The sequence below is a fragment of the Uloborus diversus genome, chromosome 3, assembly GCF_026930045.1.
Source record: "Uloborus diversus isolate 005 chromosome 3, Udiv.v.3.1, whole genome shotgun sequence".
Lineage (NCBI taxonomy): Eukaryota > Metazoa > Arthropoda > Arachnida > Araneae > Uloboridae > Uloborus > Uloborus diversus.
Window position 1 is genome coordinate 159092682 of NC_072733.1, and position 25948 is coordinate 159118629.

Consider the following 25948-nt stretch of genomic DNA (forward strand, 5'->3'; position numbering starts at 1 on the left):
AAAAGTATTTTTAGTAAAATACTTAATTATTTATATATATATATATATATATATATATATATATATATATATAATAACGTGAGGTGTTCAGAGCCCTCTAGCAAGTGAAGTATTGGACGAAACATCGCCGAATTTCATTGGCGTACATAGCAGCCCATGGAATTTTGATTTCTACAGTAAAACATAGTACCGAAAGTCACCACCAGGGGGAATTTTGGCGATGCAGAAGTGTATTACTTGTGAATACTAAGAATTAAATGCCAAAAAATGCCAATTAAAAGCACATATCAAGTTTTTTGCAACAAATAATTGTTGCTTACAAATGAGGTTCAATAAAACCAACAAGAAATTTCAATTTGTAACAAGAAAAGTATTTTACCAAAAGTCGTCAGGAAGAAATTTCGGCGCGGTAGCAAGGATTTCTTTCTGAATAATATTCATGTAAGATGGTGCTCCACCCCATATTGGGCTTTAAGTACTGAGTGTATGGCGGCAACATTTCTTGGATAGCAGTTTTATTAGTCATGCATTTCCTACGGTATGGAGACCATGGTCGTCCAATCTTTCACCTTGTGATTTTCAACCATGGGGATTTCGTAATGGCGTAGTGTATCTGCGACATGTTCTCGATATCTCAACTTTCAAAAGTAGAAAAGTTTTACAGATAGGCGAAATTAACCCTTCTCCCCCTCCAGAGGTGTGGAAATTATTGTGCATTGTATGCAGTACCTGGAAAATCTCGATGTTGGTCATATTGAACCTCACGTGTTGGTAAAAATCATATTTTTTGAATAAAAGTGATACATATTTTATCAGTTAGCATTTAATCCTTCAATAGTCACAGTAATACGCCTTTTCAACGCCAAAATTTCTCCTGGTGGTGATTTTTGGTACTATTTTTTTTTTAATTTCAGAAATCGAAATTCCATGGTCTACTGTGTATGCCCATTAAATTTGATAATGTTTCGTCCACTACTTCGCTCGCTAGAGGGCTCTAAACACCTTTCGTTATTATATAAATATATATATATATTTCATTTATATATAGATTAGAGAGCGAGAGAATTTATAAAAAATATTACAAATTTCTCAATTGCATATGTTATTGCATAGAAGCAATATCTCAAACGGCAATTTAAACATTATTTTGCAAAAAATACCATACACAAACACGTAAATAAAAATTCATTTAATGAATGCAGATATTATGAGATAATTAGGTATCGTATTTATTAGGAGGAATTTTTTTAAGTAGATCTTATTTCTCTTGTAGTTTCAGCAAATAATTTTGAATGCAGCTTTGAAAACAGTGTCATTTGAAGTAGACTGTTGAATACGACATTCATGTCATAAAATTTTCTAATTACTGTATTATTTATAAAAACATTTATTTATGTGTTTATTTTTTTGCATTTTTTGACTAAAATGCTTTTATTTATTCAAGTTCATTAACACCGGAATGTGACTAATTGCTGAAATGTAATGGTGAATCTAAAAAAGGGGAGGAGATTCAACCAGTATGACAATACCTCCAAATATATATATATATATATATATATATATATATATATATATATATATATATATATATATGTGTGTGTGTGTGTGTGTGTGGGGTACCTATCTTTTTTTATACATTCATCCGTCATCGACTAAGAATGTCGGAATTATAGTAAGAGTTGCTGCTTTTTGTTGTGACCGAAAAAAAAATGGCTCAGCTGCAGTTGTGGCGGTTATAGAAGTTTTCTGTTTTCAGTTTCGAAAATCTTTTGCAGTGCCACAGTAATCAGGTTGGCCCAATCTTATAAATTAAAAATACAACTTTATCATTATTATTTCTACATTAATGGTAAAGTAAGAACCAGTCTTTGTTTTATTTCAAGCATAATACTGTCATGTGCAGGTAAACGGCAGTATCTGCAGAAATGTTTTTCGGATTCAATATTAACCGTAGGAAAATCTTGCAATTAGACGTTTTTTTTGCTCCTTTTTTCAACGGAAACCAAATACGCAAGCTTGTACAATAAAGCTAACGTGCAATAGATGACAAAAATGCAAAAAAAAAATTAAATAAATAAATAAATAAACTAAAATAAAACAATAAATAAAAATGAAAAATTTGCAGTTACTGCCCTTTACCTGCACACGGCAGAATTATTGCATGTGTTTAAGAATAAAAACCCTGTTGTGGAAGAGCGCAATAACAGCTACGGCGTAATATCAAGCAAAATACAGTGAAATTCCCTTACAACGAACATCAGGGGACCGCAAATTTATTTTGATGTAAGAAAATCTTCGTTGTAATGCGAATTCAAGCAATGTAATGGAAATTAAATCGTAACTAAAAATTTATTTTGTTGCAACGGGTTTTACGTTGCATTAGTACTTGCATATAGAGCTAAGAAAGTTTCTTTTTTTTCAGGGAGCGAAGAGTTCGGTGACAAAAATCAATCAAATAGGCTTAGATAAACTGTGCTGAAAATCCAAAATAGGATGTCATTTGTTTGAAGTTCAAATAAATGATGTATAAAATGCAAACTGGGTGTTATCTATGTTAGTTTTGTGAAACTCTATAATAGGAATCATCCCGGGTAGGCATACCTTTTCATGATTTTGGGAGAAAAAAAAATTTTAATTTAACAAAAAGTAACGAAAATTAGGGAAGAATGGTAAATTTTGATGTTAATTACAAACTTAAGTAAGTAAAATTTAAGTAAGTGTACATTTTTGTACAACACTTACTCCTTAACAATCATTTTGAATGATAATTTGCAGAGAAAAATATTCGTGGTAAATGGACTCATTTTATGAATTTCTAGTCTGCGTGTATCAAAGCAAGAGAAATTACCTTTTCCCTAGAAGCGTTATAGAAGGTTTGAACGTTGTTTTTATTCTAAGATTCATATTAAAGAACAGCCATGTTACATATTTCCTTTTTGTTTAATTATACTGCTATTTTCTGCCGTTAAATAAACATACGAAAAATAAATGTGTTAACTGTAGCTTTATTTATTATTTTACCATTATTTTCTACCCTGTTTTTTACTGTTATTTTCTAGCCTTGTGCATACATTTATAGTATAAGCAAAGCCAACCTAAACTAAGCACTAGATTTGTTTTCTAAGCATTGGATTTAATTTGTTTGCAATTTCTTTGCACTTATAATAACGCATTAAACAAGATTAATGCATTATGGGAACAAATATAACTATGCTATTTAATATCAGAAACTTTTTAAATTGAATCTTAAGTTTTAAAAAGAACTTTCACTGCTTTGCAGAAAATTCTATTCAAGTTGTTTTTAAAAGCAGCACAAAATTTTCTCAAAATAATGCTTTCCTCAAATAAAATAGAATTTATTCCTGTACCGAGTAATTCACCGTAATCTTCAGATCTGAAATTTTAATTCATATTGAAATTTTCATTCTCTTCGCTTTTCAAATTTCTTTAATGCTTTTTTTTTTTCAAGTTTTCCCAGTCCTTTTCTTCTAAGGTTTTTAAAAGTAAACTGAAATATAGGATACCATTATCGATCGATATCTTTCGAAGCTGAAATTTCTTTTCAATATGACGTTACCTCTACTTTTTGACGAAGAATATAAATTTTGTTTTTCAAAGTTTTTTGCTCCAGCCCTGTACGTGTTAAAGTGTTATTTTCAAATATTTCAAGAAAATCCTTCTGAACGAAATATGTCAACGAAGGTTTCTTCCTTAAAATCAGTAACTCTTATCGCTTTTATGAAACCGCTAATTGTACTTAATTGATTTTTTTAAGTATTATTACACTCAAACCTGTTTTTGTGCGGTCTTTTTTTGTGCGATTTTTATTTTTGTGCGGTGTATGAAAACTTCAATCAGATTGGGACTCAATTGACGAAATTATTTATAAAACTAATGCGAGGTAGTATCTTCAAGTGACGACATGGGCATCCCTATGGTAGGTCACTGTGACCTCCAAAAAATCTCCTTATGCGGGAAATTTTGCCTGACGATTCGGCAAAATCATCGTTACTGGGTTTATTTTGATTATTTTTGAAGATGCAATTCCTAGTTATTTCGTATGTTTTGGGGTCATTTTCTACGTGAGACTTTTTTTATGCGGTCCCTATGCACCGCATAAAAAAAATATATTTTATCTGTGTTGCGAAAACTATTTTTCTTAGCTAATCGTGAAGTTTCAAACGATATTTTTAATGCGATTTCGTCTATGCAGTCCCTATCCACCGCCCAAAAACAGGTTTGGGTGTACTTCATAGTGTTCGCATTTAAAATGATGTATTACTGCTGATTGCTTTAGACATTACTTCTAAGTTCTTAGAGAAAAAGCACCATCTCCCAAAGGGTTATAAGAACAACTAAGCACACGCAATTCAACACTGGAATTTTAGTTTAATTTTAAATTGTATGATTTTTTATGCAAATGTCCTTACTGAGTAAAATGTGTCAAATCTAAAACCGTTGTGTTAATAAAGTAAGATTGAGAATCTTTCGTTAAGTCAGACTTTTTACGTTCATTTAAAACCATACATTATTTGCTTAAGAAATCTTTCTAGTTTGAGGCAGTGAGAAGCGAAGGAATGTAAGTGCCAAAGTTAAACATTTGGAGATAATCAATACAAAAGGTGGGAAAACGTCTCCTAGGTTTTGGGGCAAGAATTAGAACTGGTAGTCCTGGTATAGGCTGTTACACAGCATGATTTAGAAAAAAGTTTCAATGAAAGCCAACCTAGGACTGGAACTTTAAACGTGTTTTGCTCAAAACTTGAAAATGTCCACTTCATCCTTTTTTTTCTCGCTGCGTCATTTAATCTATTCATTTATCCATCCATTAATCTACATATTAACTTATCTATCTATCTACAGTCTTACCACCAATTATATGGAATACGCAAATGTCCAGTCAAGACGAGTCTATCTGAGTAAGAGGGAAAAGTAAAATTTGGTGCGGTCATTCCGCTCATTTGAATGTGACTCTGATCAATTTAAAGGCTACCATACATCTTTAAGAGCTGGCATCCCTGAAAACAAATAGATGCGTCCATTTCCGCCTGTAAACCGGAAGTTTGCCTTTCCATCTAATCGGTGGTTAAACTGTAGTTGCATATAAACTTATGTATCATATTTATCTTCTTATTTATACATCTATATATCTATATATCAATCTATCTACCAATCTATGTTAACTCAACTTTTAACTTCTTTTAGACAGTAACTTTTGCTCATCAAATGCAGATATACGCTGTTAGTCAATAGCAATTGACATTCGTTCATCAATAAGTAATTCTATCTTTATTGATAACAAATATATAAATTCTGTATAAAATTTATGAAATGCAATTTATTTACTTTTTTTTTTGCCTCAAAAAATTATGAATCAAATGCATACGTTTTTTCCCATGCTTATAATATTCTCCAGAGTGACAATAATAACATTAGCTTAACGGCTCTTGAACACATTGCTTTTCAAACAATGAACGCAACAAATTCCGTGTTTTAAAATGATTCCAGTAATTGATTATCGAAGTTGTTCGGTAGTAATTACAAGTTGAAAAATTTATGTATTCCGTCGTTGTTGTGCAAAACTCATACATCAAACGTGAAGAGGTATGGTAGTAATGTATTTTTTATTTTCATGTCCATTTTTCATGGGCAACTTTTGTCCCTTAAAATTAGAATTAATGGTATATTTCATCTTAACATTTATTTTAAATTCAATAATGCATAGTGCTCTTATTTGAAAGTTCAATAACTCTCTAGCTTTTATAAAACATGCCCTGTGATACATTTGTAATTACGGAAGGTAATATTTCTTAAGGCATTAATGAAGGGAAAATCTCAAAAGGCTTTCCAAATTTATATTCTGCTAGTCGCACTATAAAACATTGTTTGCTGGCTAAGTACGCGCTAGTTTCTGATTGATTTATACCATAAGATGACTAATATTTAGCTTTTTTTTACGATAGCATTTCAAGCAGAAAAGTGAAGTTAGAGTCATGCTTATTTTGAGATAAAACAATAGGAAACGTTGTCTCTAAAACATATATGCCGACAGTAGACCTTTAAAAATAATTTTACAGAATCTCTAAACATTTAGACTAACAACCTATTCATCAGATACGCTGATACGAATCTGTTTACTAATAAAAAAAAAGTACCATTGAAAGCTTGCTGGTTTGATTGTATTTGAAACTTTCGGTAATAATAGCTAATTGCATCGATCAGTTGCTTTGCTTATTTTTGTAGCTATCTTTACTTAATATCATCTGTCATTAAAAAGTTTTGCTGCGTAATATTTTCTAATTACAGGTGGTTTTGAATGTTAAGTTTTGCTTTCAAAAAACGAAGAAGAAATTCACCATGTACATTAGGGTAATGCGAAAAACACAAAGTTCAAAATACAACAGCTAGAAGTGCAAAAGTTGTTACGTAGAAAAATTTATAATTTTAGCATGATCAGATAATGTACGAGGGTTATAAATTAAATAGTGGCAACTTAACCTTGAAATTTGCAGAAAGGCGAGGATGCGCATTTAGGATATGGGAGCGGTGAGGTGGTCCCGTTGTCCATGTGTAGAGAGCCAAAAACAGTCGATCTTAGAAATGTAGTTGTTGTGTGGCGTTAAAGTAAGGAGTTTCGTTTCAATCTCTCAAAAGCACGTTTTCAATGCCTATGAGCTATGAGCCAGAATTAAAGCGTCAATCAAATAAAAGGCGTCATCAAGGTATCAAGGTTCATCACGTCTACAGAAATTTCGACAAGAACCCAGTCGGGTGAAGATTATACTGATTGTGGCATAGGACTGGTACGGTTTGATTCTTACACATGCTGTACCTGAAAGACAAACTATCAACGCAGATTACTATTGTCAATTTCTACAGCACCATCTGCGTCCGGCTGTGCGGCGCAAGCGTCCACGTTTATTGCACAAAAATATCCCGATCATATTGCATGACAATGCTCATTGCCATGTCGCAAACAAACTCACTATCCTATTGCGACTGTAGCAGTGGGAAATCCTGGAACAATCTCCCTACTCACCAGATATTAGTCCTTGTGACTTCGATTTGCTTCCGAAGCTGAAGGAACCCCTCCGAGGTCACCGATTTCATGACGTTTCATTTGTACTTCAAGAAGTAGTGCTCTCGGTTGCTCACATAAGCAATCAACACCTTACCACTGGTCTACAACGACTTTCCGACATTTGGCAAAAAGTTATAAGTTTCCTGGTGATTACATAGAAGGAATGTAATGCAATTGTGCTTGTAAGTTCATTAAAAATTGATTTATACCTACTTTTCCATTACTTAATTTACAACCCTCGTATTTTGTGTTTGACGCACAGAAGGTTATTTGGCAACTTGTCAATGAATCGCCTTATATCGAACTTGTCAATGGTTCTTAAAAGCTTTGGTCCTGAATCTTAAAACAGGTGGATAAATGTGACATCTCGTGGAAGTGTCCCTTTTTTTATTGAGACTGATCAGAAAAATTTACAAGCTGTCGGAACAAGCACTCTCATGTTTCGGCTGTTTTTGTTTGCGGCATTGAAGTTTTTCAAAAGAAAAAAGAACTTCATTGTCATATTTTTGAATTAAAAGTGTTATTAGACGAAAAATATATTATGCATGGGCTTGAGAAAGGTTACTCTATTATTCAGAAAATTACATTTGTTTTGCTCTGTTATTTTTTTTTTTAACTTACGCCGTTCTTATGCCTCACAAAAATTACATTTTTTAAAAAATATAAGTGAATGTTTTTAAACACTTCGGACTCACTTGTACTGCAAAGTGATCCCTTTTCTCCAGAATCTTGAATTCTAGCCTCGTCGTCGCACGGAACGACGGCTAGACTAGAATTTGAAATTATGGAGGAAAAGGAATTTCTGCACATACTCGTAGTTCCCGAAAAGCATAAAACTCAAAGGACCTCAACCTGAAAACAAGAGGATTTGAAAACTCTACGGGCCTCAGATCCCAGCTCTTTACGATTCAATTGGCTTCAAATTTTACCTATTTATCACATGAGTCATAAAAAATAAGAAAAAATAATTTCATGTGAAAAAATATATTTCAACCGTTTGAGCAAAGAAAGGCAGTTTGACAAAGAAAGACAGGAACACTGCTCTCCATTAAATCCAACTTTGAAAAAACGCAAAAATGTTCTATTAATCTTTTAAGAAATTAAAAATGCTTTAATATCAATAGAAAAATCGATTAAATCTCATATGATAAACTAAAAACATTATCAAGAATTCCCTATCAACTTCAGAGGAAAGAACAAAAATCAGTTATATCATTTGATCCACCTCTAAGTCGTTATTTTATGTTTTGTGGTCACTCCAGTGCACAGTTAATGTACATATGTACAGCATATGCAGCGCAAGATCATATTCTTCACCCGATACTTTGGTGACTTAATAAGGGTGCTGGAGTCCTAAAAATTCACATCATGGCTTTATTGGGCTGAAATCTACTTTTCTAGGGTTATTAAACCACAAGAAAAAATACGTTGCCAACAACAGTTTTCTTGTTGTTTTCGTCAGATTGAAAGGGGAATTAGTACATGAATTAGGCTCTCTAGAACAATTAATTGCTTATTTTATACTATTAACTTACAGTGATTAATGAAGAAGCAAAATATACTGTCAAGATTTTTGGTACATTTTTGCCTGACGGTAACAAACTGCTTATTGATAACACTTGATCATCAGGTAAGTTTTTCAAAGACGACAAAATAACGATCTAATTTTTTCCATCCTGCATCAAAAAATTACGCTAATTGGACTATCTCGCTTTATTTGGTGCACTCACTTTGCTAATTAAACTGCTCGGTCATTGTCTTTGTCTGACACTCTGCCAAGGCAGCCCAATAGCAACGACACCTCTTTATGATATCTTCTTGAATTACTGATTTTCGGACAGTCTTTATGTTTAAAGAACGTGTTAACTCCCAATTATGCCACAAACATGTGAAAAATCGATAATTTTGTTTTCCTTATCTGGAGCGATATCGTGTTTGGGCAGAGGTATACCACTGCTAATCTTTAATGTAGAAAGAAAGAGCTTACAGAAATATAGGCATGAGTGCCTTGAAGCCTATGATACATTTTTTCCCAGGAGCTCTAATCCTAGATTTCCTTTTATTCTCATATTAAAGCCCCTGGATTCGTGAACATTGCGAGGTTATGCAGAACTTACTTTGTCCGTGATTTCTTGAAGGTGTGTTTATTCCCCGTACAAAAATTCTTCTAGCGCAAGATTCACTTGCTGGTTGTTTTCCAGGGTTTTATAGATTAACATAAGGACCATTCTATTTGGTGAAACGGGACAGTTTTCAGGATATTTTGTTTTATAAATACAAATAAAACAAGTTAGAAATTGTATTTTTGATAGCAACAGTAGGGATTCGTCACAAAAATTCCGTAGAACATTAATCTTATCGTTTTTAAATAAAATAGATGATGAATACGCAATAAACAACCCGTGACGGAACGATCCCGTTTCGGGCATTTTTTTTTTTTTTTTTTGCATGTCATTCAATAATTTTCTTCAAACAGACTAAATTTTGATGTTCTGCATAGTATCTTTACTATTGCTATCAAAAATGAAACTTCTAACTTGCATTATTTGTATTTATGAAACGAAATCTTGTGACAAAAGTACTCAAAATATCCCATCCCGTCACATAGAAAAAATAGCCCATAACGTTTTTTTTTCTTGTATTATTACCTAATATGGCTTTGATCTCGCTAGAATATTTCCAAGAAAACTTTAACAACTTTATAGTTTGCATTTAGAGTTTAGTTAATACCGGAAAGAAAGTACCTACATCCAACCTTCATATAGATTTCATATAATTTGATGATAAAATACCATTCATGTGTTTAAAAATACAAACAACGGTAAACATTTTCACTCACAAAAGCACTTTGATGCAGATTTTGTAAAGAGTAAAAACGTATTATGTGAATATGGGCGTTAGTGTTATGTTGTATCAAAAAACGTTCAAGACAATCGTTTTTATTTCCTGTAATTACAACGCAATTTTTTGTGGGAATTGTAATCATAATAAATATGTAGAATATAAGGGTCCACAAACGAAATTCTTTATTTAACTACGTTAACGATCAAAATGTATTATTTCCAATATGGCTGTAAAATGATTATTACCTGCGAGCGACTTCGACTTTTATTAAAAATAGTAAATAAATGAACCGGCTATTTGAATTGTTTTCCTTTATCCTGTATTAATGGCTGTCTTTGTGATAAATGCACGAAAATTCCACTTTCTATCGCAAAAGGAAAAGGAATGAGACTCGATTTGTCATCATTATTGAAAACTATTATTTTATTAGTTGCGTTGGAGGTATTGGATATTGAATGTTACTTTACATTTAATGAAACCTACGTTTTCATGCTATTTTTAATTTCAGAAATATTTGTTTGAAAGACTTTTTGACCATTTACGCATGTTATTTAAGAAAAATGTATTGATCCGCAGTCAGACGAGTCCTCAGTACAAGAAAACGCTTTGAATCCACTTGGCAACGCTTTGTACTCAGAATCATTTCTGGCACTTAGAGTCGTTCTTGGCTCTGAATCGGGGGGCCCTAACTTAAGAGTGTTGCATAATTGAAGACGACTTTGTAATCCTCATTTATATAATAGCAAATGATCGAGTAACGCTCCTGACGTCATCAACAATGAAACTCGCGCCACGGCATGATAATATGTTTCAGTAATGCTTATCATTCGGGGAGAGGCTTTACTGTGCCAAAGCTGAACTGGATCCGGTAACTTAACTGTTTTACTGGGACTGTCATTTCAGGGGAATGAAGAAACGAAAAGATGGTCAACAATGTACACTATCTACTGGAGTTTAGGGTTAATGCACTTGAGTTAGAGTTAGTATTTCAACTATCAAACTATCACTAAACAGGCAATTGCTTCGTTCAAATGTAGAAGCAATTTTCACCCGTCATGTCTTGACAGGTGAGTTTCTAGTTATTAAAAAAAATATTTTGTAAGTTATAACACACTAGCAATCTACCTTAGAAGTGTACCGTTTGATGGGTAGATCAGATATAAGAGGAAAATAATTAATAATTAAGTAACAGTATATTTATTACATATAGGTAGGAGAACTAGAGAAAAATAATGATACATACAAATGGAACTAATAGTTCAATCAAAGAAAAGTTTGAACCGTTCACATTAGGAAGTTAAATGGAGGAATAACGTTGAGAAAGATAATTTTAAAGGATCTCAAGTATGCAAATTTTTCAAGCAGAAACATTGTTTATTCTTTGATACTTTTAAATAAGAAAAGTAAAGGAAACCTGTGTAATAAGACTATAGCACGTTAGCATATGGGTCATTCTGCAAAAAACGTAACTTTTGAACGCAATTATTTTTCACTTTCGAAACTTTTTTTTTTCTTTTCTTTTCATTCTTAAATGAAAGTGATACCTACTCTAAGTAACCATAAACAATGGCTCAGCTAAGTTCCAATTATTTTACTCATAATTAAAAAACATTAAAAAAAGCATTGCTCACGGAAATAAAAAAAAAAGAAAAAAACTTTTAATATTTAAAAATCGAGGCCAATTTAATTTCAAAGTAGTAATTTTGTTAATTGTGCAAACAATCAACTATTTTAATAAATAGTGGGAATAAAATATTAAGCTCTCTTAATTAAAGTACGGCTTAATTGGTATTTTCAAATGTATGTTAAAAATAATGTTTAGTAAATATGAGGATATACTGGAAATTTATAATTTTGGTAGAATGCCTATTATTGATGTATTTCCCCTCAATCATTTATTTTCACCTCAGAAATAATGACATTACTAAGACGTGTTACGGAGGTGAGGAATTGTTCATCAATATAGGCCTAATAGGTACATTTTTCAATGAATTTTTTTTTTCTTCATTGCTACAATCTGCACATGTTAAACATATGAAAACATGTTCACTTCATTTTTTTTCATTCATCACACATCCCTGAAATTCAATTACACAGAGGTGAGAAGTCAGAATAACCACATTAAGTTTTTAAAGCAAAAATCGATCTTCTCTTTTTCGATAAAAATCTCACAACTTCAACTATGGTTGAAAATAAACAAGGGGGCTCTCTTGTATCATGGAAAATAACATTTGATGTCATTACAGCCACGTGTTAATGAGGAATGGCATTTTGTGTTTAGGTGACGGAGGTGAGAATTTATTGTGTGCCATGACTCCTTGTCCTACTAAAACGAACTAAAACACAATATTAAAAAATTAAATATACTTAAATAATTAGTATTTGAGACACTTGTGAAAGGAATAATAAATAAATAAGTACATACTTTTAATTAAACAAGTTATTAAGCAACATAAACAGTCACACAAGATGTGTGACATGCCACGGAGGTGAGAATTCACATGTTGTGAACCAACAATATACTAAAATAAAAGTTATTATTAAAGAATTGTTGGCAGGTTTGATTAGATATATATTTTTGATGATATTAAAAATCATTGTTAAATGAATTGTTCCTTAAAATTTTTTCTGCAAAAGGAGTGTGACAGAAAAGTTTTTAAACACTTTTTGAAGAATGACCCATATACAGATCAATTATATATGGTTCAAGCAATAGATTTGTCGGCCATCTTTGTTCCTTCTAATTAATTTCTGATAATAATACGAGAAAGTTGACGCTGACGAATAAAATCTAGTCCTACCTCCCACACAACATTTAAGATGAAGAAAAAAAAAGTTATTGAACTTGAAAACCATTTTTGGGTGTGAACTACTTATGCAAAGAACAAACTTTTCAAAATTTATAAACTGTGTTACATGTGTGACATGAAACACATAAAACTCTTTCCATAGCCCAAAGAATTAAAAAGTGAAAATTTTAACAATATTTCAATAGTTCAACATTGTTATTTCGAACTCTTAAACCAAAGTAAACAGTCAAGAGATACATACATGATACATATTCAGCATTAATTTAAATGTTCAGTATAGTACTCATCAGCTTTCCTGTAAGCACATAATTTTAGTAAAACAATTTTCTTACGTCATGGTTTTTTTTTACTTGCCCAACAGTAGGGGAGAGTGCTATGCCTTGGGACACTGCTAATTTCTAAGAATCTATTTTTATCAGCCATATTTTTGTGATCTCTAATAGTAACCATTACTACGAAATGGTGCCATAGTAAAAATCTGCATCAAATGAGTAAAATGGACGATTTTGTGAGAGGAAGAAAATTTCATGACTCAAAAGTAAATATTTTCTTCATTTCATTTCATGTCTTTGCATTTGTAAATTTAATCAACTGAATTTTATTTTGTTGTAAAAGAAAAGTAATAATAATTTCCTTATGATAAAATAATGATAGTTCATCTAGATTGACCATTATTTTGGTTTTTCTTAAACCACGAAGTGAGTGTACTTTGGGACAGCCAAACATTTTGTACCTTAGGACACGTTCCAAGGTACAGCATATGCATAGTTCTTAATAATTACGATATGTTTAGGAATTTGGAACAATGTTCTATTCTTATGTAGTATTTTAAGCACATTTTTGTTAGATAATAATTCATAATTCTTTATTCATAATTTATTATTAAATATTTATGATTTAACTCACTACGCCAGGGCTGTGGAGTCGGAGTCAGAGTCGGAGGGATTTTGGGTTAAAGGAGTCGGAGTCGTTTAAAAAAATGCCAACTCTGACTCTCTTGTTTCTTTTATTTTCATTGATTCTCCTTGATTTTTTTAAAAAATTGACTACCAATTAATTGGATTACCTACTAATAAGAAAATAACTCATTGTGGCAACCAGCTGGCTTGATTGTTTAACGAACTTTCTGTAACAGCTACCTACGCCGTCTCCTAGTTTGCTTGTTTTTTAACTTTATTTAACTGATAGAAACTGTCAGAAAACATTTTTGTTGCTTAGCATTTTCTAAATAATCACTTTCAAATAAATAAATATATATATATATATATATATATATATATATATATATATATATATATATATATATATATATATATATATATATATAACCTCAATCTCTGTTATAAAATAGTAAAACGAATGTGTGTATCGCTTGAGCAAGTCGGGAAACTTTTCAGGGTGCTTGGTAAATTCAAAAGAGTGTTGGCACGAAAGGGCAAATCCAAAAGTTCCGATAAAATATAAATGTTTATTTAATTCTAAAACGTTTATCTAAGAAAGCTTGGTTAACACTGAAAAGTACAAAAAAAAAAGTACATGATTTATTGCTTACAACTCTCAATAATTGTAGTTAATCCTAAAATCTTCATAGTAAGGTTAATTTTGAAGCTGCCAATAAAAAAATTAAAATTAAAAATTGAGTCAAGAAACGTAGGTTTAGTTAAAGCTATTCGTACAAAGCCGTATACCATCGCATTTTGTGTAAAATTTGCTCCATAAGTACATGTACCCGACCTCTATCCGCAATATAGTGCAATATTTTTGTTGAGATTTTTAAGATATTGGGAATTTTTTTCAGAACTAAAGTATTTCAATTTTTATAAACTCTGAAATTAAGTTGAGGTGTCACCCACCAGATAGGTGTCACCCGGGGGGGGGGGGGGCGCCCTCTCAAGAAAAGTTTTTTGACTAAGCAAAAACGTTTTTTTTTTTCTCAAAACTCTTTCTCTCACTCTTCTCTGTGCTTTCAAAAATTGAAAGCACAGGACTGGAGTCAGAGTCGACCATTTTTCTTCCGACTCCGCAGCCCTGACTACGAAGATTATTATTATTTTTTTGTGGCGCAAAATTCGTTTAAGTATACGGCTGCTTCCTGAATAATGAAGACTTTCCCATAGTACAACTGGACGTGTCCCAGGGTACAATAGGATGTTGTACCTTGGGACAGCTTGGAACTTTTACTTTAAAAATGGCTGGCAACAGTTTATTTTCAAACTGTCTGAATTTAAAAGAATATATATTGCATAGAAGTATGTTGGAGTATTTTAATGTGACTTTTAGATTTTAAATTTGATTCAAAGAATTGAAGCTAAAAATTAAAATATGAAAAGTGTCCCAAGGGACAACAATCTTCCCTATGCACATAAAATATATTGAAAGCCTTAAAGCTATTAATTTAAAACTATTTTTAGAACTCTCTGAAAGACCTCATTTTTATGGAAATTTTCTGATGAATAATGTGGTTCTAGTCTAATCAGAATACAGAATCATATATGAATAGAATCAGATTCTATAGTCTAATCATAATATCCGGTAGTCTAATCAGAAATAAGCTGTCTTAGTTGTTTATTCAAGGAAATCCTGGAACACTGCTACTAATCATGAATCTTCCTACTAAAACCCTCAGGTCAGGTAGTTCTATATTTCTGCGAAATTTCTGAAGTAGAAGTGCCCCAAGCTTCGTCTTTCCCTCTTAAGGAAAAGAGAAAGGTCCGACGAAAATATAACGTTGCAAGTAAATGACTACGCTCCGTCGCCCAACAATCACTATTATTAGTTGTTTACACTAGCTTTCAATCTACCTTCAACGAAGAGAAGCAAAGTATTGCTTTTGGGATAAGACTATTGTCAGAGATACGATACTACAGTGATTGTGATTTGAGGAGCTTGGGTCAAAAAAAGCTTCTCTTTCGTGATAGAATTGGGGAGTGTGCGTTCGTTTATATTTTCATTTCCTTTTTCTATTCAGTATTTTTCTTGTATATAAGTTATAGGGGATTCATTCCTGTACATGATATATGAATCACGATTGCTGCATGAAGAATTTTCTGTGGACAATAGATTTCACTGAAATGGAAGCGGTAGGCCAAAATGCTTGAAGATGGATTCAGAACGAATTTCTAACACTAAACACATTTTATTTCAACTTGGTTCAAAATAGATTATCTATAGAAATGGTATTGGGGATTGTAGTTCAATTTATAATTTTCGTTTCCTTTTATGTTCTCTATTTCTATTATACTTAAGTTATGGGGGAATCCTTGCTATATATGATATATAAGTAACGAATGGTGCGTACAGCGTCAAGAATTTTTTGGAAAGAACGGATGTCGCTGGATTAGAAACGTTTATCAAAATAATAAAAGTCTAATACAACACAAATTTTATACTCTAAAAGCATTTTGTTTAAACTTACTTTCAATTCAACTTAATCAAAACTTGCTTAATCCGTGAATTTTTTAAGCTTTGTTGAATAATTTGACATTTTTCGGTGGCAATTTGAAACCCGTCCCGCTCAATCAGGTAGAACTTTTCTGTCAAAAAACCAGTTCTATTTTTTGAAAACAGCTCAATATGTTAAAATAAGCATCATATTGTGTCTTTATCCTATACGTGGAACCTGTGTAAGTTGACCACTCGCGGTGCAGTACTTTGGTGGTCAACCTAGACAGGTGGTCAACTTATAAAGGGCGGTAATGTTTTGTTTTGTTTGTTTGTTTTTTTTTTTTTTTTTGTTATTTCTAGCACCATGTTTTCATTTTTTGAGTAATTCACCCTTATTTTTTCTGTTCAACTCACTTTAATTGTTTAACATTATTGAAAGTGAAACAATAATTAAAAATATTATTCAAATAATTTTGTTATTTTTTTCCTTGTTTTTAACTATATTAGACACTGTAGTTTTAGAAATTCTATATGTGCCGGCTAATTTTCTCTGGCTTTTTCCATTTTCAATTAATTTTAATATAATATTTCATACTTTTTATTAATCTCAAGTTCTAACTTTCTTTTTCAAGCCTTTTTTGTACAATTTATAGCACAAAGAGCAGTAAGAACGACTCTCCCAGTTCATAAAGGCAAAATTAAAATGTCCTATCTCTTAATCCTTTGCACCAGAAACATGTAACTTTACTCATTAGCAGGCCCAGATCTGCGTACCCGCATAGCAAGGGGCCCGCGTCCTTAAAGGGGCTAACGGTCCTAGAAATTGAAGAAAAAACAGAAAAAATAGCACTAAAACTTATTCACTTTACAAATAGACACTGCTGGCCACTAAGGAGGGCCCCTACATATTTTGTTGCAGGGGGGCCCAAATTGTATAGATCCTGGCCTGCTCTTTTTAGCACAATTCCTGTATTGCCACAACATATTGGAACTAAAAGAAAAGACTTTGAACTTTTTTTACTGACACCTTGTTTTCATTGAACAGAGTACAAAAAGCTATCTCAAATAGAACAACAAATGAAAAACAAGTTTGGAGAATAAAGAGCAGCATAAGCTTTATTCTGCTGGTTAGTTAGTAAAATGCTAGTCTCTCATCAAAGCATTAAAAACATTTTTGGAAAGCTATCGGAGTAATAATAATAATAATAAATAAATAAATAAATAATGTAATAAAATAATTTTGTAAAGAAAGTTTTAAAAAATTAACCAAGTGGTCAACTTACAAAGGGTTTTTCACAATACTTCAAACCAAATGTGGCGTACATTAGTGGTCAAGATAGAGAGGTGGTCAAGTTACAGAGGTTTTCATTTATTATATGAGACAGGACTAATTCCGTTCCTGACAAACGCGGTCAACATAGACAGGTGGTCAACTTACAAAGGTAGTCAACTTTACAGGTTTTACTGTATTTTAAATCTATTGAGAGCTAAATGAAGGCATCTACTCGACTCCACAGCTCTTAAGAGGAAGCACAAAAAGTTATATTTCTCTTCAACAAAACATAGTAATATCGTATGTTAAAGCAGCAGAGATAACCAGAGGTTCCTTAAACACAACTTCAATCTAAAACATTATGGTTTGCTCAGCTCATATTATGAGTACGCAATCATCGTCCATGCTTAACTCTTGATCATTGTTTGTGATATTACTCGGCAGCTCTCATTTCCATGTTCATATCTCATATTAGTTATTTCTCAATTTATTCTGGACATTTTGTCAAAAATCAGCAGCAACAGGACTTCGTTTACAGTGTTACATTCTTTATCAAATAATTTAATTATATTGTGCAGTTTCATATCATAACTGATGCTCGCTCAGAGGCACTCAAGGTCACGAAACATGCTGCACTGGTTCCAGCTGAAAATAATATCCTTATTCAATAAACTGTATTCATTGTAAAATGTAAGATATTTCATAAGTAAGAAGTCTGCTCTGCTCCAGTCCTAACTTTTTTCTCTTTTTACTTTAATTTAAAAATCGTATTCTTCATGTCACATTGCAAGATATCATATTCGACGCGTCACCATTTGGCCCCGTGGGGGCTGCTGTACCCCGAGATTTCTGATCAGTTCAAGGCAAACGCTGACAGGCACTAGGGAAAATTTTGGAGTGGAAAGTGAGGAGGTATGTCTTGAAGATTTCAGAGTAATTTCATAGCTAGAAACTAGCTTTAGTGTTTAAGTTATCCCACTAACTTAATCATCTAACCTGCGACTGTTAAGGTTTATACTTTTGGTATAAGTAAAAACTTTTGCTTGTCTTTTTTTTTAGCAGTTACAACAACCCGCAACTTTTTCCAAACGCACTATAATTAAGTATATTGTTTACAAGATAATATAAATAAATTTATTTGGCAATGTTTGCTTTTTTTTTGTCGTGGCTGCGGTATTAAAAAATCAGATCAATATTTAATGAAAATAGAAGCAGTTTCTTATAAATGCGTGACTAAATCTGTGAGTGAATGTCTGACTGAGATTATCCTTTACAAGACGCGAAAAAGTGCAAACTGATTGAATGTTTAAATGTTCTTTCGAAGCAAAATAAAAAAACAACTGGACCCAAGTATTCAGCTAACGTCGAAGTTCGCCATATTTGTCACTTGTGATGAACTGATGTCATGAAGATAGATTTTCAGTGCAAACACTAGTGTGTTATTGAGATCTCTTATGCAACAATCTTTGCACATATGCAGCACATTGTTGCTTTGCTCCTTCGCTATTCAAACATTTCAAAGCGGCAGTTCAAAAATCAACGGTCTTGCGTACCCGCTGTATTCATCCTGCCTTTTCAGAAAGCTTTATGTTCCTTAGAAGAGTCAAGTTATTATGATGAGAGTTATTAGTAACTCGTCCGTTATGCCTATCCATGTGCAGACGAAGCACTTGATCAGCATTTTCTCTTTTGTGCCGAGAAAGATCCATTACGCCAAGGAAAGAACAGAATTCTCTTTTCTTTCATAATGAATTAATACTATTTCTAGAAAAATGTATGCAAATTTGTTTTCCAACACAATTATCAATCTGTGATGTTGTTTCTTAAAGCAAAAATCCTAATTACATCGATCTCTTTTAATTCTATGAGGCGGATCCTTTCAGGTCATTCAAAGATTAAACGACATACTTACGAAATAATGAAATTTTAACCCTTAATTGGCTACACCCAATAAAAGTTTAAACTAAAATATTTTAATTTTACTTTATTAGATAGCGTTATAATTCCAGCTACCTTTTTTAAGTCCTAGAGTAAGTTAGCATTGCTGGTAGTTTGTCCAAAGACTAGGTAATTTTATGGTATTTTAAATCATTATGAACATTCGTCGACTTCTTTCTTTAAAGTACCTGTAAGCTCCCGATTATCCGCAGGCAGCTGATCCGTGAGGAGGATTATCCACGACCTTTCACAGATTCAATAAATTCAAAAAAAAAAGAAAAGAAACTCTTCGATGATTAACTGAATGTAGATCAATGCACACATTTTAACTTAACAAGTTCAAAATCTATTTCTAGACAGTCCTATTTCTTTTGTACTCCTCCCTTCCAATGACCTTAAACCTCTCTTGGTTACCGAAACCTGACTATTTAGAACGTGATTTTTGAATGTACACTCTGCTTTAAATCTACACTGCTGACTAGTTTTTAGATCTATACTGCTTACGCGCGTAATCGAGTGATTGGACCAGTCTTGTTCAAAAAACTTCCCTCCCATGTGCATTTTCGATGTAACCCAGCTTGATCTGTTTTAGTTGATCTGTTTGAACCATTTGCTCGCGAATGTGTGTAATCCATTTGTAATAATGAGCGATAATTTTTAAGGTTAAATTTACTTTTTTTGTTCACTGTTTTCCTTTTAGCTGTAGTTTTAATGAATGCGAGTGTTATTGGTCGTTCTAAAACTATTGCATACACTACTATCATTTTTTACTTTATTTGCGGACTATCCGCGAATTCGCTTATCCGCGGTTAGTGCCACCTTATTCTGCGGACAATCGGGAGTTAGTTTTTTAATAAATTGTAGCTTGTGCGCAATAAAAATGACTAATGCATATAATATGCTTCTATAATAATAAAAATATGCAGTTTTCGAGAAAAACTCAGTTTCCCATCTCCAAAGGCTTTCGGTTTAGAATCATTTAAAAAGAAATTGCTCTTTCCCAGTGGTTGAAGATTATTATTTATTTTTGCTCACATACTGAGACATATATGAACTAGCGGTACCCGCACGGCTTTGCCCGTAGTAGAAAATAAAAAGATCATTTGGTTCGCCTGTATATTTACAAATAATGGGTGATGAATTTCTCGCCAATTTGCTACGTTAATTTGATCTCCCTTGTTATGGTAGTTTGCTCGTCCACGTTATGGTAATTTGCTCGGTAAAATTTTCTTAAAATTTGGAATAGAAAAAGAACAAAAGCAAATTTTCGAAAAATTTCTTCGAGGTGCATACCCCCATGCTACAAAATAATTTTGTACCAAATTTCATGAAAATCGGCCGAACGGTTTAGACGCTATGCTCGTCACAGAGATCGAGACATATATCCCGAGAGAGATCCAGACAAACTTTGAGCTTTATTATTAGTAAAGATTATATAAGAGATTTTTGATGAGCAATTGATAATATTTATCTTTACTAATAATAAAGCTGAAATTCTCTCTGTCTGGATATCGCGCTCTCTGTCTGGATGTTTGGATCTCTGTGACGGGCATAGCGCCTAGACCGTTCGGCCGATTTTCATAAAATTTGGCATAGAGTTAGTTTATAGCATGGGGGTGTGCACCTTGAAGTGATTTTTCGAAAATTCGAATTTTTTCTTTTTCTATTCCAATTTTAAGAAAATTTTATCGGATAAATTATCATAACGTGGACGACTTGGTTACCAAGTTATCAGTCACTTGGAACCGTAACATGGGCAAGCAAATGAACATAGCAAATTGGTGAGAAATTCATCATCAATTATTTGTAAATATACTGGCGAATCAAATGACCTTTTAATTTTCTACTACGGGCAAAGACGTGCGGGTACCACTAGTAGTATTTAAAAGCTGATATTCTAAGCAGAAAAAACGAATCAGGAAAATATTTAAACTGTAAATGAATACATTTAAAGAGTAAAAGAAAGCAATAAGATTCATTCTGATGCTCTGTTTGAAATGAAGAATATGTGAGCAGCAATCATTACTTCCCCTGTGAAGAATATATTTATTAAATAATTAGATAAAGTGCAATCAGGATCACACGCATTATCTAAGTGAAACGTTTTCTAATGAACATTATGACAAAAAAAATTTAACGTTCCATTTTGCCAACTGTATAAGGAAAAAAAACAATTAGTCGTACAATTGAACATGATTGGCAAATTTAGCGTTTGAAAATGAAATAGTATTTTGTGGTATTTTTGAGTTAAAATTATTATCATTACTTTGAAAGGCGTTCTAATTATCACAACAAAGACTTATTTTAGAAGAAAAACGTTTTTTAAAAATGCTAAGAAATACAAAAAAGGAATGAAAACAAGAAAATAACAATTTAAAGATTTCTAAAACCCTTTGAGTTACGATGCAAAAGAATCAACATTGGAAACTATCAAATGTTATTTTCTATGAATAAAATTACTTGTACTTCATTCAGATATGAAAAATTAGGATTTTTAGTACAAAATCTAAAAGCAAAATAGATTCAATGTTCAAAGTAAAATGCTGCTGTAAAACATCAGAATTAATGATTTAGGAAATGAAATTTTGCTTCTTACATATACTTTTCTTTTTATGTGTTTTATTTACATTGATCAACAATATTGATACAGATAATAATAAATTTATGTGGGAATCCTTTGGTACAACGCACATATATAATTTCAAACCCTTGTTAGTTGCTGTATTTTCCCCCAAAAGGTGTTGTTGTCTGCGAATCTAAAGTGGTATAAGTTACAAAACACTTCATTTGATATCTCGGTAAATATTGGTCATACTGATGGCAAATTATTTGTGTTAGAATTATTTTTCATGCTTATGATTTTCTCTAATGCAATGTAGGGGACTTGGAGATTACATAAAATCTTATATTTCGTATTTTTTCACGAAATCTGTTTTTCGCTTCAACATTTTAATACCTTAATTTTATGTTTTTTGATCACTTTGGCAATCGAAAAAATGTATCTAGGACTAATGTTTAGGAAAATAGAAGTTTTGCAAGTCAAGTCAAATGAAGACACGTTTTAAGAATATGTAAACTATATATGATAACATACGTAATAGAGTTACTATAATTAGCTTGTGCAACTGAATATAGTAAAATGTGTTTGTATGAATTCTTTTTGTTGTTCCTTCATCAGTGAATATATATCCTATTAATGCTGCTAGAAATTAATGAATAAATTTATGTTAAGGATATTGGAGACACTTTGAGATACTATTTAAAGAAATGCGTTTTCGATTATAAACTTAAAACACGGAAATGTTGGAATATGACGTTTTTTTCGTGCTTCATTTTCAGTGGTGGAAACCAAATAAGCAAGCTTGCGCAATAAAAATAAAGTATAATAGATGACAGAAATGCCAACAAAAAAATGCAGCAACTGCGCTTAAGCTTCCCACGATAGAATTAATCATTAAATTTGCAATAGTAATCGTCACTGCGTGCACCGTAATGTTATCTTCATCGCCTATGTGCAAATCATTCATAGTCCGAGATCATTAGTTTCATGGATGGTGACTTTTTATGAAGTTGACGTGACACATACCATTTGCTTGCTTACCAGTCATCAACTCATTCCGGCCAACGTATTCCAGAATTGTGGTTCCGTTTATGAGTACCTTGCAGCAATTATTACTCCCATTATCTTTACACATCCATGTCTGTATGCTTTCCAATTAGTACTTTGTCGTATAAATGTATTCTGCTCAAACCATTCAACGTTCCACGACTGTAAAATTCTGCTTGAAATCACTCATTTTGTTTTTGAGTTTATGAGATCATCGCAAAATTATTAATAGTAAAGCTCCAACTGTAACTAATTCCAAAAACGAAACAGAATTAACAGAACAGAGACATTAGTTGCTTTTCAACATAGCAACGGCTCAGTAGAATTGAATGCATCTGCAGAACTTGTCATTTATTATCTAAAAATATGTTTCCTAATTTTAAGCTATTAATTAAAACATTTGGAAATCAAAGCTTCATATAATCATATTAGATATTATGCACTTTTTTTTATATTTTAACATTGACACTGATAGAAACTCTTGCAATTGTCGGCAAATTATAGCATAATTATGCTTACGTACCTTATACGTTAAAAGTTATTTTTGATTTTGATATGGTATTAAATATTATGAGAAATAAAGTTCAAAGTTTTATCTAAATGTTACGTTGGTTAGCAAACTTAAAAATTGAGATTTATGATAATATTATGATTACTCAATCATACTTCACAGTTTTAATGCACTTCCAATTACATAACGGTCAATTTTTAAATGTTAAAATTTCTTATGATTTTTTCTTTATATAAAATGCATAGAATTCCTCTGTCCCATGTTGCCAATATTTTGATATCGATTTCCCATTTAGATCAATGCTGGTCAGAATCAATAGTCATTACTATCCCCTGGAATATCCATTATCTAAATCACTGATTTTTAAAACCCTTTTGAGCGGAGCAGATTTTTAAGAAAATAAGTATCCAGTTTAAAAAAATACTAAAAGTCCACGAAATAGTAGTAAAAACAGTGAATTTCAATACAAAAATTTTCTAATGTTTTTCATTAATCTCTTTAAGTATATTTAAACATTGATTCTCTCTCAAAAAACTGTGTGAATTATTTTTCCTTATTAAGTTAAAAGTGTTGGGCGGAATGAAATTAAGGTCTGAGTTTAATGTATTTTATTTTTTAATGAATAAGCTTATTTATTTAATTCCAAGACTTAAAACACTAAAATTAGATGCCATGGAACGTAACATCTAACATAATTACATTGTGTTTTTTCCTCTTTTTATATATATATAAAAAACTAATTAGTATTTGAAATAGACCTAGATATTTACCATCCCTTATGTTGATGTGTGTTTAAAATAAATTAAACAAAGATTGTATTTTTTAAAAAATCAGAAACCCCTTTGAAATTTCCAAACAAAATCATTAACTTTCAACTCTTAACAAGTACAAAAAAAAAAAAAAAAAAAAAAAAAGGAAAAAAAGAAAAAGGGAAAAAAAAAACGGATGACTCCACACGCCAGAATTTATTTTAAACAAGGAAATTGAACCCCCATTAAATTTGAAACGTTTTTACTCCTTACATTCAATGGATAAAATAAGTCTTCTTTACTAATAATAAAGCTGAAAGTCTTTCTGTCTGTCAGGATCTTTCTCTGTCCGGATCTCTGTCTGTCAGGATCTCTGAATTCGATGTGGTTCTTTTTATAGTCCAATTTTAAGAACAAAATTATGATAAGATGGACGAATAAATTACGAAATTATAATAACGTGGAACCGTAACATGGGCACAAGCAAATTGGTGTAAAAATTCACCATACATTTTTTGTAAATATACAGGTGAACCAAAAGACCTTTTAATTTTCTATTACGGGCAAAGCCGTGCGGGTAACACTAGTATTATCATAAAACAAACATAAAAATTATTTTATAAGCAGTTTTGATAAACAAAGTAACAAATTATTTATAAATTTTAAGTAAGGGAACAAAAATACATTTAGAGCACTGAATGACAATAGAATTTTTAAACTACCTCCGTAACCTTTCTTAATTTACATAACTAAGTAAACACATTTCTCATATTTATTTTTATTTACGACATTAATTTCACAAAATGTATATTGCATTCATAACCACACTAATGACATTTTTTATCTACTTGCACTTGAAAGAGTTTTCAAAAACAGAAGTAAATGAAGTTTGCTTTTTTAGGTTACAACCAGAATACTTCGGAACATATTGAAAAATGAATCTCTATTACACATATCCAATATAAATCAAAGAATGTTATTAAAGAAATTAGTCATTAAGTTACTATTTTAAAGGAAGGATGGGATCTCTGCAATGTTTCGCATTTATTGTATTTTGTGCAGGCTCAATCCTTACTAAATTTTTATGACATTTATGTTTATTAACATTTTTTTTTCTTTGCCAATGTCATGCAATATATTTATAATGACTTTTGTCTTAAACTTATTGCATAAAACCGTTTTTCCTCCCACTTCAAAACACAAGGTTTGGTAAGAAGTTGTTCATGATGCACACACACACTATGTGATACTGAAAAGAGCTTAGTGTAAATTTTTGTAAAAGCAACACAATGCATAATGAACATTTGCAAAATTGGTAATTAACGATGTTCAGCAAATGAAAATATAAAACATTTTAAAATTTTTAAGTTGTTGACTTCAAATTCTTTCTTTTCGTGTTTCCACTCATTTCATGAAGTGGTGTTTCTCTTATAGGCTCTAAAGATTGATTTCAGCCTCTCATTCTGTATTTCAATCCATTTCTAATTTTAGGCTCATTATTAAGAGCAGTAATAAAACTAATTTCAGCAGAAGAATTCTTGTAAAATTTTCTGTAATCCCCAGCGGCTTCATTTAACTTCCAAGACAATGCTATAAACTTTATCTACGTTAAGTCATAAAAACATTAAATTATCAGTCAAGAATATACCTTTAAATGAAATATTTGAAGCTCTAGAAACAAACAATATATCTTTTCCCAAGTTCGTTCGTCCATGTACGTCTTTAGAAGAGTTTCACACATGTTCCACACA